The 16,526-nt window shown below is 39.7% G+C and overlaps 2 long non-coding RNA genes across 4 annotated transcripts in view; both read left to right on the top strand.

Moving 5' to 3' along the window:
• Nucleotides 1–6,392, top strand: part of LOC129643419 (uncharacterized) — a 152,211-nt gene extending 145,819 nt beyond the window's left edge. For both annotated transcript variants that reach the window (XR_008710300.1, XR_008710301.1), the window contains exon 6: nucleotides 3,861–6,392. This is a non-coding gene — a long non-coding RNA (uncharacterized LOC129643419). The remainder of the gene's footprint in view (nucleotides 1–3,860) is intronic.
• Nucleotides 6,393–6,611: 219 nt separating this feature from the next.
• The window catches only part of LOC129643418 (uncharacterized), a 54,900-nt gene continuing 44,985 nt past the window's right edge, over nucleotides 6,612–16,526 (top strand). For both annotated transcript variants that reach the window (XR_008710299.1, XR_008710298.1), the window contains exons 1-2: nucleotides 6,612–8,063; nucleotides 8,873–8,992. This is a non-coding gene — a long non-coding RNA (uncharacterized LOC129643418). The remainder of the gene's footprint in view (nucleotides 8,064–8,872; nucleotides 8,993–16,526) is intronic.

Raw genomic sequence — 16,526 nt, 5'->3', positions numbered from 1 at the left:
TACATAATAGTATTGTTTGCGATTCAAGAGTAGACTGTACTCCTAAGTATTGTTTCTCTGCTGCATTGAAATAATTATGTAATCCTCTTCATATTAAGGAGTGTTTGGTTTCATATTTTATTTTGAACACTGACACTTGGCAAAATGAGTACTCAAGTCTTAAAAGTAAAGAATCCGAAGCATATGGTGATAAAAGCTATTAATTTATTCCACTTCTATTTTTTAATATTTATTCCTATCTTTTATCTTTCTCCTCCCATTATCAATTCTGAACCTCTCCAAGGAATCTATTTAAATTTTTAGAACTACAAAACATCTTTTCTAACCTCTGTTGTATTCACTGCTTTCAAAGGAAGAGTGATTAAAAATTTTTTAATAGAGTAATCATTATAAAACATTGTATTTTAAAGCTTTTAAAAATTGTCTTTTAGGAAAAAAAATATAGCCAGCACTGAGTTCTCCACAAAAGAGTGAAGGGAACACACCAATAAGTGCTAGTACATTGTCTCGAATAGTTTGCTCAAATCCTGAAGCCTCATTTGACTTGATTTGTGTAGTGACTTCTTGATTTGCTGGCACAGTGGTCGCAGTGATGGTGCTGACGACAGTGGTAGGGACAGCTCCTCTAGGTTCGCAAGGACCTCAGAGCTTACCTCGCTGTAGAGAGACTGCCCCGAAAGCCTTACAGACTGTGGGTTTCATCATAAATTTGTATGCAGGCTACAGGATTGCTTTTTGATGGGAAGGGTACCTGTGAGGACTTCCCAGAGCCAATGATGAAACATGATAAAACATTCTTTTACATTTGACTTTTTAAGAGATAAATGATTCTTAAAGTCTGACAGATGTTTAATTTTTTTCAGATTTTTTCTTTTTTTGTTAGTTGAGGAGAGTAAAGAGCTTTCAAGAATATTTTAGAGTTTATAGTTGTGGGTGAAAAGAATCTGATTGTTAATACTAAGAGGAGAAGATTTTACAAGTTCGGAATCAAGGAAGCATTGGCCATCATTTGTGATGTGCCACAAGGAGCAATCACTGAACTATACCTGCTTCCTGCCGCGAGAAGTCCCAACCTGTCCTCTAACCTGAAAGGAACTTCTAATTACAGATGAGAATCAGGCAAAATGTTTGGTACTTGTCCATAGTCAACAGATCAGTAAAACTGGATTGTTCCAGTGATTAAAGAGAAACAGTACCATTTCCCTGCTTTGCAACCTGAACAGGCAACACAGAAACATCAGTCTGTGGTCTCACTTGGTGTTCCAGCACACTGAAAGTCGCCTTACTTGCATGTTTGAGAAACCAAGTCATGCTGCGTTTACTGATATTAATTGTCAGAAGATACGGTGAATGGCCAGGGGATTCAATATAGTTTTGCATCAGTTATTGCATAAATCATACAGCTGTTACATATTGCTGTTACATATTTCTACCAGTGAAGAAAGTAAAAATTAGCTGGGGAAAGAAAAAAGAAGAAAACAGTGTTGTGTAACGATGTGTTCCCATCATAACTTCTGAAATGTGTTTGTTTCAAAGAGCTTTTGAAACCACAGCAACATGATTTTTTTCTTAGAAATACCAAAGATAGTGATCTAAACACAGTTTCAAAATGTGGTTCCCTAATTTCTCCCCCCACCCCTGCCCCGCCGCCACAAACATCATAATATCTTTCTTAGGTATAGCCTTCTGGTTTGGGGAAGAGGGACACTGGAATATGTCAGCCATAAAGAACAATTCTTGACTTAACTAATAGGTCGAATTAAGGCAGGATGGAATTATTCCCTTCTGAGTCTGCTCATCCTGAAACTAATCCCTGTGATTCAAGTGGTAAGAAGTACAGTATATGAAAATGGCAAACAGTCCATATATTATGCCTTTAAGGAATGCTCAGGTATTCTTTATTCCAATGCATTCTATCCCAGTACTAAGATTTCAGAATTTATAAGGGGATCTTCTTTTTTTCCCATTTGGGAGAGTTAGAAATATCTTGAGTTCAGAAGATTTTATTGGCGTTGATTCATTGCTGTCTATATTATACCAAAAAATAAATGATGCTTTAAAAAATACTTCTCATTTACAATCAGATTGATAATTGTCAGCCTCAACAGTTGAGTGTTAAAATATTTTAAAATAATGTAGGGAATGTGCAGTGTCACCATAAGGGGTAGTGTCTTCATTGAGGTCAAAGATTTTTGTCTGTCACTTCAGTCATAAGAGAGACTTTGCTGGTAAATATAAGGTGGCATCAATTAGATTTTAAGCATCCATTTCACAATCTTAGGTTTTCAAAGTAAATATACATTGTAAATATATGTTCACTTATTTGGAGTATTTTGTTTAGCATGTGGTCCAAATATTCTGTTACAGAATTTTCTATAATAACTAACTTATAACAATGGTTATGCATGTAAATAATGAAGGAGAACAGATAGTACCATTATGTGATACTATATCAAAGTCTGTGCTAAAATGCTTTAAGGGAAAAAAATGAGACACACATGTATGAAAAATAACTTGTTCTTAGTCTAAAGCCAGTTATCTAGACTACAATAGAAACATATGTTTCACATTTAAAACATTATTGATACAGCTTTTTTAAAAAATTTTATTTTATTTTTAAACTTTACATAATTGTATTAGTTTTGCCAAACATCAAAGTAAGCCAGAAAGAAAAACACCAATACAGTATACTAACGCATATATATGGAATTTAGAAAGATGATACAGCTTTTATAATATTTCTCATTATCTTTTAAACTAGGAGGGGCCCTTGAACTTAAGATGTGTTCATCAAAATCAAAGTAATGCAATCAAATTGAATTTTAAAAATCTAAGAGAACCAAAAAATCATACCAATTAATAATCAAGCTCAAAATTATATTTAGAAGCAAAATATCATTAGACCAGAAATATAATTAGTTTCCCAATTAAAAAAAAAGTTTTTTTTGGAAAGCAAAGACTAAAATTAGTATGAAAATTTTTTCAAAAATTTATTTATTTTTTGTGAGAGAATCATTATTTTGATATACTTCATAGCCACAATTATGTATAAACTCAGTATTTTATTATGAAAATAATGATTCTCTGTATCATTCAGACATTATACTCACCATCTACCTCTGTCACTTTGCTCCATGTTCCCAACTGGTTCTACATTCCCATTTTCTTGTTATATTCTTTTCATTTTGGGGTTTATAGTCATTCCAGAACTTAAACTCACAGTGATAGGCTGGTTGGAAGAAATGTTTCAGACTTTGCCTTATGATAATATTGTATTGTAAAAATAAAATAGATTTGCCTTATTTTAATCATCTAAAATTCCTCTGTCCAATTTGGCAGCCTTTAGCTGTGGTTATTTACATTTAAATTAATGAAAATAAAATCAAGAGTTTGGCTTCCTTGACTACATTTGAAGTGTTCAGTAGCCTCATGTTGTTAGTAGTAACATATTAGAAAGTGTAGAACAGTTTCATCTTGCAAAAAATTTCTGTTGGAGAGGACTGATAGATCTATTGGCAAACTTTTGGACATGCCAAATAGAATGTTACAGCATTTTCATAAGTACAGAAAAGAATAATGACTCTATCTCATCATATAAACTCTAATAACAAACCAGGAAGGCCTAAACGTGAAAGTGCAGCACTAAACTGGAATTCCATTAAACTTGGGACTAATAAATTTCTCATATATTTTGTTGTCTTGACTTTCCAGTATCTTCCTTTCTTCCTCTACCACTATTTTAAACATACCCAAGTTTATGTGGCCATTTACTTTTTTTCTGTACTTTTAAATAAATAAAATGATTACAAGTTCATCTCTACTAAGGATTCTCTGACTTCCTTTTCTGACTCACCATTTAGGCTGACCATGGACAACACTGGTATTGTCAGAGATGGCAGAGTAGAAGGACAAGCACTCATCTTCTCCTCCGAGAACTTCAAAATTGCAACGCACTGCTAAACAACCATCACAAGGAGAAGGTTGAATCCCACCAAAAAAAGATACCCCGCATCCAAGGGCAAAGGAGAAGCCCAGACAAGACTGTAGGAGGTGCGAAATCATGTTTAGAATCAAACCTCATATCCGCCAGAGATGCTTGGAGTGCTCAAACAAAACCTTCTGCACACCAGGACCCAGAGACCCCATAGAGACTGAGCCAGACCTACCTCTGAATAAGTGTCTCCTGTAGAGGCATGGGTCAACAGTGGCCTGCCATGGGGACGGGATGAGGGCTCTGGATGCAGCAGACCTGGGAAGCATGCTGTGTGGCCTAAGTCCTCTTGGAGAAGATCGCCATTAGGCCCACCATTGAGCCACTGAGCAGACAACCCACAAACTGGAGAACTATTATACCAAAGAAGTTCTTGCACTGTTACAGAAGTTCTAGGACCCAATCTGGGATCCAGCAAAAGGACTGAGAACCCCCAGGGAATTTGACTTTGGAGGCCAGTGGGATTTGATTACAAAACTTCCACAAGACTGGGGAAACAGGCTCTTGGAGGGCACAAAAAAACCCTTCTGTGCACGAGGACACAGGAGAAAGGAGCAGTGACCCTACAAGAGACTGACCTAGACTTCCTGTGAGTGTCCAGGAGTCTCCAGCGGAGCTGTGGGTTGACAGTGGCCTGTTGCGGAGTCAGGGGCACTGAATACAAAGGTGGCTGGCATAAGTCCTTTGGAGGGAAGTCACAATTACTGCCATTACCCCTACCATAGTTTAGCCTCAGGCCAAACAACAGGGAGGGAAAACAGCCCCGCCCATTAACAAAAAAATGGGTTAAAGATTTGCTGAGCATGCCCCGCCCACCAGAACAAAACCCCGATTCCTCCACAGCCAGTTCCTTCCATCAGGAAACTTCCAAGCCTCTTACCCTTATCCATCAGAAGGCAGAAAGAAAGAAAACCACAGTAACAGAAAACTAACCAATCTGATCACATGAATCACAGCCTTGTCTAACTCAGTGAAACTGTGAGCCAGCTGTATAGGGCCACCCAAGATGGACAGGTCATGGTGGAGAGTTATGACAAAACGTGGTCCACTGGAGAAGGGAATGGCAAACCACTTCAGTTCTCTTGCCTGGAGAATCCCATGAACAGTATGAAAAGGCAGAAAGATATAATACTGAAAGATAAACTTCTCAGGTCAATAGGTGCCCAGTATGCTACTGGAGAAGAGTAGAGAAATAGCTCCAGAAAGAATGAAGAGATGGAGCCAGGGCAAAAACAATAACCATGGATATGACTGGTGATCAAAGTAAAGTCTGATGCTGTAAAGAACAGTGTTGCATAGGAACTTGGAATATTAGGTTCATGAATCAAGGTAAATTGAAAGTGGTCAACCAGGAGATGGCAAGAGTGAGCATTGACATTTTAGGAATCAGTTAACTAAAATGGATGGCAATGGGTAAATTTAATTCAGATGACTATCTACTACCATGGGCAAGAATCCCTTAGAGGAAATGGAGTAGCCCTCATAGTCAAAAAAAGAGTCCGAATTGCAGTACTTGGGTGCAAATCTCAGAAATAACAGGATGATCTCTGTTCATTTCCAAGGCACACCATTCAGCCCCAACCACTAATGCTGAAAAAGCTGAATGGTTCACTGATGACCTACAAGACTTTCTAAAATTTAACACCAAAAAAAAAAGATGTCCTTTCATCATAGGGGACTAGAATGCAAAAGTAGGAAGTCAAGAAATACCTAGAGTAACAGACAAGGTTGGCCTTGGAGTAGAAAGTGAAACAGGGCAAAGGCTAACAGAATTTTGCCAAGAGAATGCACTAGTCATAGCAGACACCCTTTTCCAACAACACAAGAGATGACTCTACACATGGACATCAAGAGATGGTCAATACTGAAATCAGATTGATTATATTCTTTGCAGCCAAGATAGAGGGGCTCTCTACAGTCAGCAAAAATAAGATCAAGAGATGACTGTGGCTCAGATCATGAACTACTTATTGCCAAATTCAGACTTAAATTGAAGAAAGTGGGGAAAACCACTAGACCATTCAGGTATGATCTAAATCAAATCCCTTATGATTATAGTGGAAGTAACAAATAAATTCAAGGGAATAGATCTGATAGAGTGCCTGAAGAACTATGTACACAGGTTCCTGACATTGTAAAGGAGGTGGTGATTAAAACCATCCCCAAGAAAAAGAAATGCAAAAGGCAGAATGGTTGTCTGAGGAGGCTTTACAAATAGCTGAGAAAAGAAGAGAAGCTAAAGGCAAAGGACAGAAGGAAAGATATACCCATCTGAATGCACAGTTCCAAAGAATAGTAGGGAGAGATAAGAAAGCCTTCCTAAGTGGTCAATACAAAGAAATAGAGGAAGACAATACAATGGGAAAAACTAGAGATCTCATCAAAAAATTAGAGATACCAAAGGAGCATTTCGTGCAAAGGCAGGCACAACAAATTACAGAAACAGTATGGACATAACAGAAGCAGAAGACATTAAGAAGAGGTGGCAAGAATGACCCAGATAACAACCATGGTGTGATCACTCACCTAGACTCAGACATCCTGGAGTGCAAAGTCAAGTGGGCCTTAGGAAGCATCACTACAGACAAAGCTAGTGGAGGTGATGGAATTCCAGCTCAGCTATTTCAGATCCTAAGCAATGATGCTATTAAAGTACTGTGCTCAATATACCAGAAAATTTGGAAAACTCCACAGTGGCCACGGACTGGAAAAGGTCACTTTTCATTCCAGTCCCAAAGAAAGACAATGCCAAAGAATGCTCAAACTACCACACGATTGCACTTTTCTCATATGCTAGCAACGTAATGGTAAAAATTCTCCAAGCTAGGCTTCAGTAGCTTGTGAACTGAGAACTTCCAGATGTTCAAGCTGGTTTTAGAAAAGGCAGAGGGACCAGAGATCAAATTGCCAACATCTGCCGAGTCATGGAAAAAGCATGAGAGTTCCAGAAAAGCATCTGCTTCTGCTTTATTGACTACACCAGAGCCTTAGACTATGTTGATCACAACAAACTGTGGAAAATTCTTAAAGAGATGGGTAAACCAGACCACCTGACCTGCCTCCTGAGAAATCTGTATGCAGGTCAAGAAGCAACAGTTAGAACTAGACATGGAACAACAGACTGGTTCAAAATTGAGAAAGGAATACATAAAGGCTGTATATTGTCACCTTGCTTATTTAACTTTTATGCAGAGTATATCATGCGAAATGCTGGGCTGGATGAAGCACAAGCTGGAATCAAGATTGCTGGGAGAAATATCAATAATCTCGGATATGCAGATGACACCACCCTTATGGCAGAAAGCACAGAGGAACTAAAGAGACTGTTGATGAAAGTGATAGAGGAGAGTGAAAAAACTGGCTTAAAACTCGACATTCAAAAAACGAAGAATACCAGTCCCATCACTTCATGGTAAATAGATGGGGAAACAATGGAAACAATGATGGACTTCATTTTCTTGGGTTTCAAAAATGCTGCATATGGTGACTTCAGCATGAAATTAAAAGGTGCTTACTACTTTGAAGAAAAGTTACGACCAACCTAGACAGCATATTATAAAGCAGAGACATTACTTTGCCAACAAAGGTCCGTCTAGTCAAATCTATGGTTTAGCAGTAGTCATGTATGGATGTGAGAGTTGGACCATAAAGAAAGGTGAGTGCCAAAGAAATGATGCTTTTGAACTGTGGTGTTGGAGAAGACTCTTCAGAGTCTCTTGGACTGCAAGGAGATCCAACCAGTCAATCCTAAATGAAATCTGTTTTGAATATTGATTGGAATGACTGTTGCTGAAACTGAAGCTCCAGTACTTTGACCACCTGATGTGAAGAACTGACTCTTTTGAAAAGACCCTGATGCTGGGAAATAATGAAGGCAGTAGGAGAAAGGGATGACCGAAAATGAGATGGTTGGATGGCATCACCACCTTGCCGGTCATGAGTTTGAGCAAGCCCCAGGAGGTGGTGATGGACCTGGAAACCTGGCGTGCTGCAGTCCATGGGGTCGCAAAGATTCAGACATGACTGAGCAACTGAACTGATGTATAACACTGACTCCCCATCAGAAAACAAGGTTTGTATGCTATCAGATGGTTGGACATCTGATGACATATTATGGTCTATGCTTATTTTTCAGTCTTTTCATATTTTTAAGTTTATTAGTATATCAGCTTCTTATCTACCATTGTGTTTTAAAAATTATTCTGAGTGCTATGGATACTAGATCAAAGAAGAGAAATTCCTTTGTCCATAGAAGTTACATTTTACTGTGTGTATGGAAGGTGGAGCTTACATTGGAGTGGAGAGGACATCAAGTCACAATTGCCTTCTAGACTAGAGCTTTCAACTGTATAACAAATTCTGATGTGTTCATATTTATATTACTCCTGCATTTTACAGAAAAAGGCAATGAAATAATCCATTAAAATGGTAAAAAGGAATATAGGTTCATGCTAAACATTTTTAAAATAAAAATGTACATTTATTTTCATTCATAAGTAATAGTAAATTTAAATTCAAGGCCAATAAGGCATGGGAAAGAAAGCATGTATATATTTATTTATACATAGGAACACTTTAACTTGTCTTTTTCCAAGGATATAAAGCTGTTTCATGTATTTTTAAAAGCTATGGTTCCAATTTCTAAAATCACATTTCAGAGCTTACCACAAAAACATTCTAATAAGCCTTATTAATTTGTCCATCCATTCTCAAGTATATTGGTCATCTTTTATATGCAAATATTGAGGAATAATTTTCTCATTTTATGTTCAATGATAGCATGTACACAGATCTATAATATTATTTAAAATTAAGTAATTTAATTAATTGTCTAATTGTGCTAAGTTGTGCCTGATTCTTTTGCGACCACATGAATTCTAGCCCATCAGACTCCTCTGTCCACGGGATTCTCCAGGCAAGAATACTGAAGTGGGTACCTATTTCCTGCTCCAGGGGATCTTCCTGACCCAGGGATAGAACCTGTGTCTCCTGCATTGGCAGGTAAATTCTTTACCACTGAGCAAATTTCTTAGCTGTTTAGCTCAGCCCACAGTCCTGATTTTATATCTAACTGTGGAAAGCTATCAGGCCCTTTGTATGTGTGAAGGGAAGAAATGAGCTCTCAGTGCTGTTCCCTGATAGCCCATTTTTTTCTCTCAACCAACCCCACCGGGTGAGCAGTACAGAGTAAAAGCTTTTACAATAAGGCCTTTTCATTGCACAAGTCAGATTAGTGTGATGCAGGCAATTCCCAGGTTGGGTGATTTGGAACCTGAAGAAATCCGTTTTGGCTAGCTCATGTAGAGGCAATGTTGTCCATGGCAAATGGAAACCTTTGGAAAATTGCAGCAGATGCTAGCTGAGATTTTTCCAACAGGAGCTATGTCATGTCCACACTGAAACTACCAGGGGTTAGGAAATGAGGATCCCCAGTGGGTTCATATCACTCATGATTCCCTCTAAGAAATAGGAGATAGAGTGTCACTCTGCCTCGCCTGAGTACACTGGGGTAAGAAACACATGGTAAGTGGTCCAGCTGCTGGTAGCAGGGCAACAGTTTCTGCAACAGACATTGGCAATAATACACGTCAGCCAAGAGAAGGTCCTGCAAAGGTTTGAAAATATAAAGTAGCTCCTGAAAGCTTCCCACATATCTGGTACTTGAAGTTATCTCCCCCGTGTGTATACTGGATGTATGAAGTTCAACATCTGTTTGTTGGTTCCATTGCAAAGGCTACTTTCAGAGTTTTTCCTCATGATTTTATGAGTCATACTACCTTAAGCAAGGAGAAAGCACATTCCCTTCTCTTAGGGTTTCTCTCTAGTGTGAAGGTTCTGGTGCTAAATGAACTTAATAAATGCAGGCAGAGGAGCACCAAAACTTCTACCCTATAAGGCCTTTCTTCATGTGAACTCTCATGGGCCAAGGAAGGTGGGAGAGTCTTCTGTCGGCTTTCCTGTATTTTCTGAACACACAAGACCTTGTTCCAGTGTGAAGTCTCTCATGTCAAAGAGCCTGGCATTATCAGTGAATTTCCTGCCTGCACTTCATCCACTGGCTTTCCTGTGGTGTGAACTTCCTTGTGTTGACTAAGGTGGGGGCTACTGATGTACACTTTCCCATATTCACTGCACACATAAGGCTTTGTTCTACTATGAATTCTTTTGTGTATTTTAACATAGGAACTTTGGCTAAAGAATTCCCCACATTCATCACACTCATAAGACTTCTCTCTAGTGTGGCATTTTCTGGTGCTCAACAAGTCTTATCTTTATGGATAAAGGTTCTCTCACAACTGCCTCGCATAGAAACCTTTTCTCCACTGTGAACTCTGATGCTGAGTGCATCTGTCTTTGTAGCTGAAAGCTCTCCCGCAGGCATTGCACTCGTAAGGTTTTGCTCCAGTGTGAACTCTATGGTGCTGAAAAAAGTGTGATTTTCTCCCAAAGGATTTCCCACATTCAGCACCCTTAAAAGGCTTTGAACCTGTGTGAATTCTCTGGTGTATTTTGAGGCTGGAGTTGCTGCTAAAAACTTTTCCCATGATCATTGCACTTGTAAGGCATTGCAAATTGTGAATTTCCTTGTGTGATACAAAGTAGGACCTGTGGCTAAAGAATATCCCACATTGCTGCACTCATAAGGCTTTCCTACCTTGTGGATTTCCTGGTGCTGAACACATTACTTCTGGTGGCTACAAGCTTCCTCACTTTCACCACACTGGTGATCACTTTATCCAGTGCGAAAGGCCTCTTCACAGCACTCCTGCATGGCATCTCCCCATTGTGAGTGGCACAGTGCCGGACAAGTCCAGAGCTGACTAAGAAGTCTTCCTCACCCTTTATGCAGGTACAGGTCTTGCAGGTACACGTGGCATCATCAGCCATTCATAGAGGAGTCCTGGCCCTTTATCCTTATAGTGATCATCCCTCCACTCTGCTACCTCTGCATTTGGTCAAGGTTTACACTGAACCAGAGGGCTCTTCCACATGATCTCCCTGGATATGGTTGCTACCCAAGAGATGTTTCCTACCATGTCGGGGTTCAGCCCTGGTTGGATCCAGGGATTCCCTTGGGAGGACGGTGTTGGCGACTGAGATAAATAGAGAAAGAGATAAGGAAAGAATTTTGCAGTTAAGAAAACAGAAGAGAGGAAAGAGTCTGATATTCCTTGGTTTATGCAGAAAGCCAATAAAGCCCCAGCACGGGATATGCTCTGTTCACATAGGCTGCAGGCACCTTCTCAAATAGCTGAAGGTGCCCCACCTTAGGCACCTTCTTGAGTGGGTCTTAGAAGCCCAGGCAGGAAAGTGAAAGCAGAGGCCCCCTGTGCTCCAGAGAATCAGCCTGAAAAGGAAAAGGAAAGAGAAAGAACAACATGGGGAGACCAAAGCTTCCGTGAACAAGGCCCACACTTTATTTTCCAAAGTAGTTTTTATACCTTAAGTTGTGCGTAGTGGATAATGGAGGGGGCGGGTAGAGTCATGCAAGGTCAGCAGTCCTTGATCCTTATCAAAGCCAGGCTTTCTTTCTGCAAACTTATCATACACAAAAGCTTTAGGTGATTTACATCATCTTCTGGCCAGGAGGCCTGTTAACATTTTATGACCCTTTCTTCAGAAAACTTATTTTCTCTAAAGGTGATTATTTTAAAGTCAGGCGCCACCCTCCGAAAACATTAGATAAAGTTATATTCCTATAGGGCAAAAGTGTGGTGGGCTATAACAAGAAAAGAACTAACTCAAGGGTCCGAGGTTACAAACATTAAAGCTACTACTCACATTTCTATATACCAACTATATTAATCAATACGCTCCCAGGGACACAGTAGGTAAGGGATATGGAAACTTGGCAGCAAGCATTAGCTCAACAAAGAAATCCTCTACTAGTTCTAACAATTTTAACTCTCTGAGACACTCTGCATTGTTAAAATATCTTAAGTTTCCCGTGCCTCTCATGGTTGGGAGGCTGTGAACAATCACATGCGTAGCTGCAGGAATCTGAACAAACCTGTCAGGCAAGCTAAAAAGTCATCAGAGGGGTTTGAATTGAAACACTCCTATTATGCCCAGGAGACTTATTAACTAGAGCTCTAAGTTAATTTTTCTTCAGAAAAAGGTGGTCGGGGATAGCCCCCCGTTCATGTCAGAGGAGTTGGTAAAAGTCATAAAATAGTAAAATAGATTCTGGTTTTGGGGTAGATGCTCAGGCAGATCCAGGGGGGCCCTCAAGCCCTGACTTGCCTTGCCTGTCAGGGCTCTCCCGCATGACCTTGTCATGGGTGGGAACTCCCGTGCTGGCTCCCGGCACAGGCAGCTGCAAAATGTCTTTCAAGATTGGGTCACACATGTCACATGAGATAGATGGATCCTTCTGCAGAGTTTAGACATCTGCTATTATAGAAACATCCTGCTCAGAATATGCATCTCTATCCTACACACCATGGCTATAACAAGGGCCAGGGCATTCTTGGCTTACCTCAGCCTTAGCTGCACTTAGGGCTATCCCTTCAAAAACCCTGGGCTCTCTTTCTGACTGAAATTGAGAAATCAAATGGTATCTGGAAAATTAAATTCAAAATAAGACATTAGAAGAAAAAAATTCCTGTTTTGCTTTCTTCTTTACATTTTTGTTTTTGAAATAACAAAATGTAAAGTTATCTTTCTTTTGAGGAAATAAGTCCAGATGTTCAGTCACTCAGTCGTGTCTGACTCTTTGCGACCCCATGAATCGCAGCATGCCAGGCCCCCCTGTCCATCACCATCTCCCGGAGTTCACTCAAACATGTCCATCGAGTCAGGGATGCCATCCAGCCATCTCATCCTCTGTCATCCCCTTCTCCTCCTGCCCCCAATCTCTCCCAGCATCAGGGCCTTTTCCAGTGAGTCAGCTCTTCGCATCAGGTGGCCAAAGTATTGGAGTTTCAGCTTTAGCATCAGTCCCTCCAGTGAACACCCAGGACTGATCTCCTTTAGGATGGACTGGTTGGATCTCCTTGAAGTCCAAGGGACTCTCAAGAGTCTTCTCCAACACCACAGTTCAAAAGCATCAATTCTTTCGGCGCTCAGCTTTCTTCACAGTCCAACTCTCACATCCATACATGACCACAGGAAAAACCATAGCCTTGACTAGATGGACCTTTGTTGGCAAAGTAATGTCTCTGCTTTTCAATATGCTATCTAGGTTGGTCATAACTTTCCTTCCAAGGAGTAAGCATCTTTTAATTTCATGGCTGCAGTCACCATCTGCAGTGATTTTGGAGCCCAGAAAAATAAAGTCTGACACTGTTTCCACTGTTTCCCCATCTATTTCCCATGAAGTGATGGGACCAGATTAGCTTTCTGTTATCCTGCATACTTAACTTTAACACTTCAAGTTTTTGGAACCCTTACAGCAGTTGAGGCTTATTGTATTAATTGCCATCTCCATCATTACTAGATTTTCTTACTACATTCTATTTGAATCACAAAACACTTCTTGCTTTACCCCTCTCCATTATCACTCCCCCCATAATTTGCCATCATCTTTTAAGTTCAAGTCAGTTTCTGTATTACAGTAGGATTATCTTCCTTGTATACCTACTCCATACATAGTTTCCCAACTTAAAAAACTATTTTGGACTTCCTTGGAGACCTACTGGTAAGACTCCACACTGCCAATGCAGGGGTTATGGGTTTGATACCTTGTCCCATAACTAAGATCCCACATGCCAAGCGGTGTGACCAAAAGATAAACAAAAATCTACTTATTTCATTTAGTGTTTGATACTTCACTGTTGTTCAGTCACTCACTTCTCTCTGACTCTTTGCAACACCATGGACTGCAGCATACCAGGCTTCCCTGTCTGTCTTTCACCTTCTCCTGGAGTTTGGTCAAACTCATGTCCCTTGAGTTAGTGATGCTATCTAACCATCTAATCCTCTTCTGCCCTCTTCTCCTTTTGCCTTCAATCCTTCCCAGCATCATTGTTTTTTCCAGTGAGTTGGTTCTTCTCATCAAGAGGCCAAAGTATTGGAGCTTCAGCATCAGTCTTTCCAGTGAATAATCAGGGTTAATTTCCTTTAGGATTGACTGGTTGGATCTCCTTGCAGTTCAAGGGACTCTCAAGAGTCTTCTCCAGCACTACAATTCAAAAGCTTAAATTCTTCAGTACTCAGCCTTCTTTATGGTCCTACTCTCACATCCGTACATGACTGGAAAAACCATAGCTTTGACTATACTGACTTTTGTTGGCAGAATGATATCTTTGTTTTTTAATATGCTGTCTAGGTTTATCATAGCTTTCCTTCCAAGGAGAAACCATCTTTTAGTTTTATGGCTACAGTCACCATCTGCAGTCATTTTGGAGCCCAAGAAAATAAAGTCTGTCACTGTTTTTGTTTCTTCCCCCATCTATTTGCCATGAAGGACTTCCCTGGTGGCTCAGATGTTAAAGCGTCTTGCTTACAATGCAGGAGACCTGGGTTTGGTCACTGGGTCTGGAAAATCCTCTGGAGAAGGAAAAGGCAACCCACTCCAGTACTCTTGCCTGGAAAATCCCATGGACAGAGGAGCATGGTGGACTACAGTCCACGGGGTCGCAAAGAGTCAGACATGACTGAGCGACGTCATTTTCAAACATTTGCCATGAAGTGATGGGACCAGGTGCTTTGATCTTAGTTTTTTGAATGTTGAGTTTTAAGCCATCTTTTTCACTCTTCTCTTTTACCCTCATCAAGAGACTCTTTAGTTTGTCTTCAATTTCTGCCATTAGATTGGTATCATCTATGTATATGAGGTTACGGATATTTCTCCCAGCAGTCTTGATTCCAGGTTGTGATTTATCCAGCCCAGCATTTCGCATGATATAGTCTCCATTTAAGTTAAATAAACTATAACAATATATAGCTGTTTATGTCCTTTCACACTTTTAAGTCACTCAGTTATTCCATGTAAGGGTTTAGCTGTTGCTTCTTGACCCAAATACAGGTTTCTCAGGAGCCAGATAAGGTTGTCTGGTATTCCCATCTCTTTAAGAATTTTCCACAGTTTGTTGTGATCCACACAGTCAAAAGCTTTAGCATAGTCAATGAAGCAAAAGTAGATATTTCTGGAATTCTCTTGGTTTCTCCATGAGCCAGTGAATGTTGGCAATTGGATCTCTGGTTCCTCTACCTTTTCTAAACCCAGCTTGTACGTCTGGAAGTTTTTGGTTCAGTACTGCTGAAGCCTAGCTTGAAGGAGTTTGACCATAAAGTTACTAGCGTACAAAATGAGCACACTTGTACAGTAGGTTGAACGTTCTTTGGCATTGCCTTCTTTGAAATTGGAATGAAAACTGACCTTTCCCAGTCCTGTGTCTGTTGCTGAGTTTTCCAAATTTGCTGATATATTTAGTGTAGCATTATAACTGCATCTTCTTTTAGTAATTTACGTAGCTCAGCTGAATTCCATCACCTCCACTATCTTTGTTCATAGTAATACTTCATAAGGCCCACTTGACTTCACCTTCCAGGTTATCTGGCTTTAGGTGAGTGACCACACCATCGTGGTTATCTGGGTCATTAAGACAGTTTCTATAGTTGTTCTGTCTATTCTTGCCACTTCTTAATCTTTTCTGCTTCTGCTAGGTCCTTACCATGTCTGTCCTTTATTGTGCCCACCCTTACATGAAATGTTCGCTTGTTATCTCCTGTTTTCTTGAAGAGATCTCTGTTCTATTGTTTTCCTCTATTTTTTTTGCATTGTTCACTTAAGAAGTCTCTTATCTCTCCTTGCTATTCTCTAAAACTCTGCACTCAGTTGGGTATATCTTTCCCAATCTCCCTTGCCTTTTGCTTCTCTTCTAAGCGATTTGTAAAGCCTCCCCAGACAACTACTTAGTCTTCTTGTAATTCCTTTTCTTCTGAGATGGTTTTGGTCACTGTGTCCTGTAGTGTTATGAGCCTTTGTCCATAGATCTTCAGGCACTCTGTCTGCCAGATCTAATCCCTTGAATCTGTTCATCATCTCCACTGTATAATCATAAAGGATTTGACTTAGGTCATACATTAATGGCCTAGTGGTTTTCCCTACTTTCTTCAATTTAAGCCTCATTTTTGTAGTTAGGAGCTCATTATCTGAGCCAATCATTTCCAGGTCTTGCTTTTGCTGACTGTACAGAGCTTCTCCATCTTTGGCTGCATGGAATATAATCAGTCTGATTTTTATATTGACCATTTGGTGGTATCTATCTCTTGTGTTGTTGGAAAAGGTTGTTTGCTATAACCAGGGTGTTTTCTTGACTAACTTTGTTAGCCTTTGCTGTGCTTCATTTTGTCCTCCAAGGCCAAACTTACCTGTTACTCCACTTATCGCTTGACTTCCTACTTTTTTATTCCAGTACTCTGTGATGAAAACAATATCTTTTTTTTAGTGTTAGTTATAGAAGTTTTAATATTAGGATTATCATAAAAGTTTTCTCCTTTAGCTATTAATGTGATTGATTACATTGATCAGTTTTTAAAAATTGAATACATTTTGCTCTCATAATGAACTTCACTTGATTTGGAAGTA

This window comes from Bubalus kerabau, chromosome 2 (assembly GCF_029407905.1).
Source record: "Bubalus kerabau isolate K-KA32 ecotype Philippines breed swamp buffalo chromosome 2, PCC_UOA_SB_1v2, whole genome shotgun sequence".
Lineage (NCBI taxonomy): Eukaryota > Metazoa > Chordata > Mammalia > Artiodactyla > Bovidae > Bubalus > Bubalus kerabau.
This window is presented reverse-complemented; position numbering and strand designations above follow the sequence as displayed.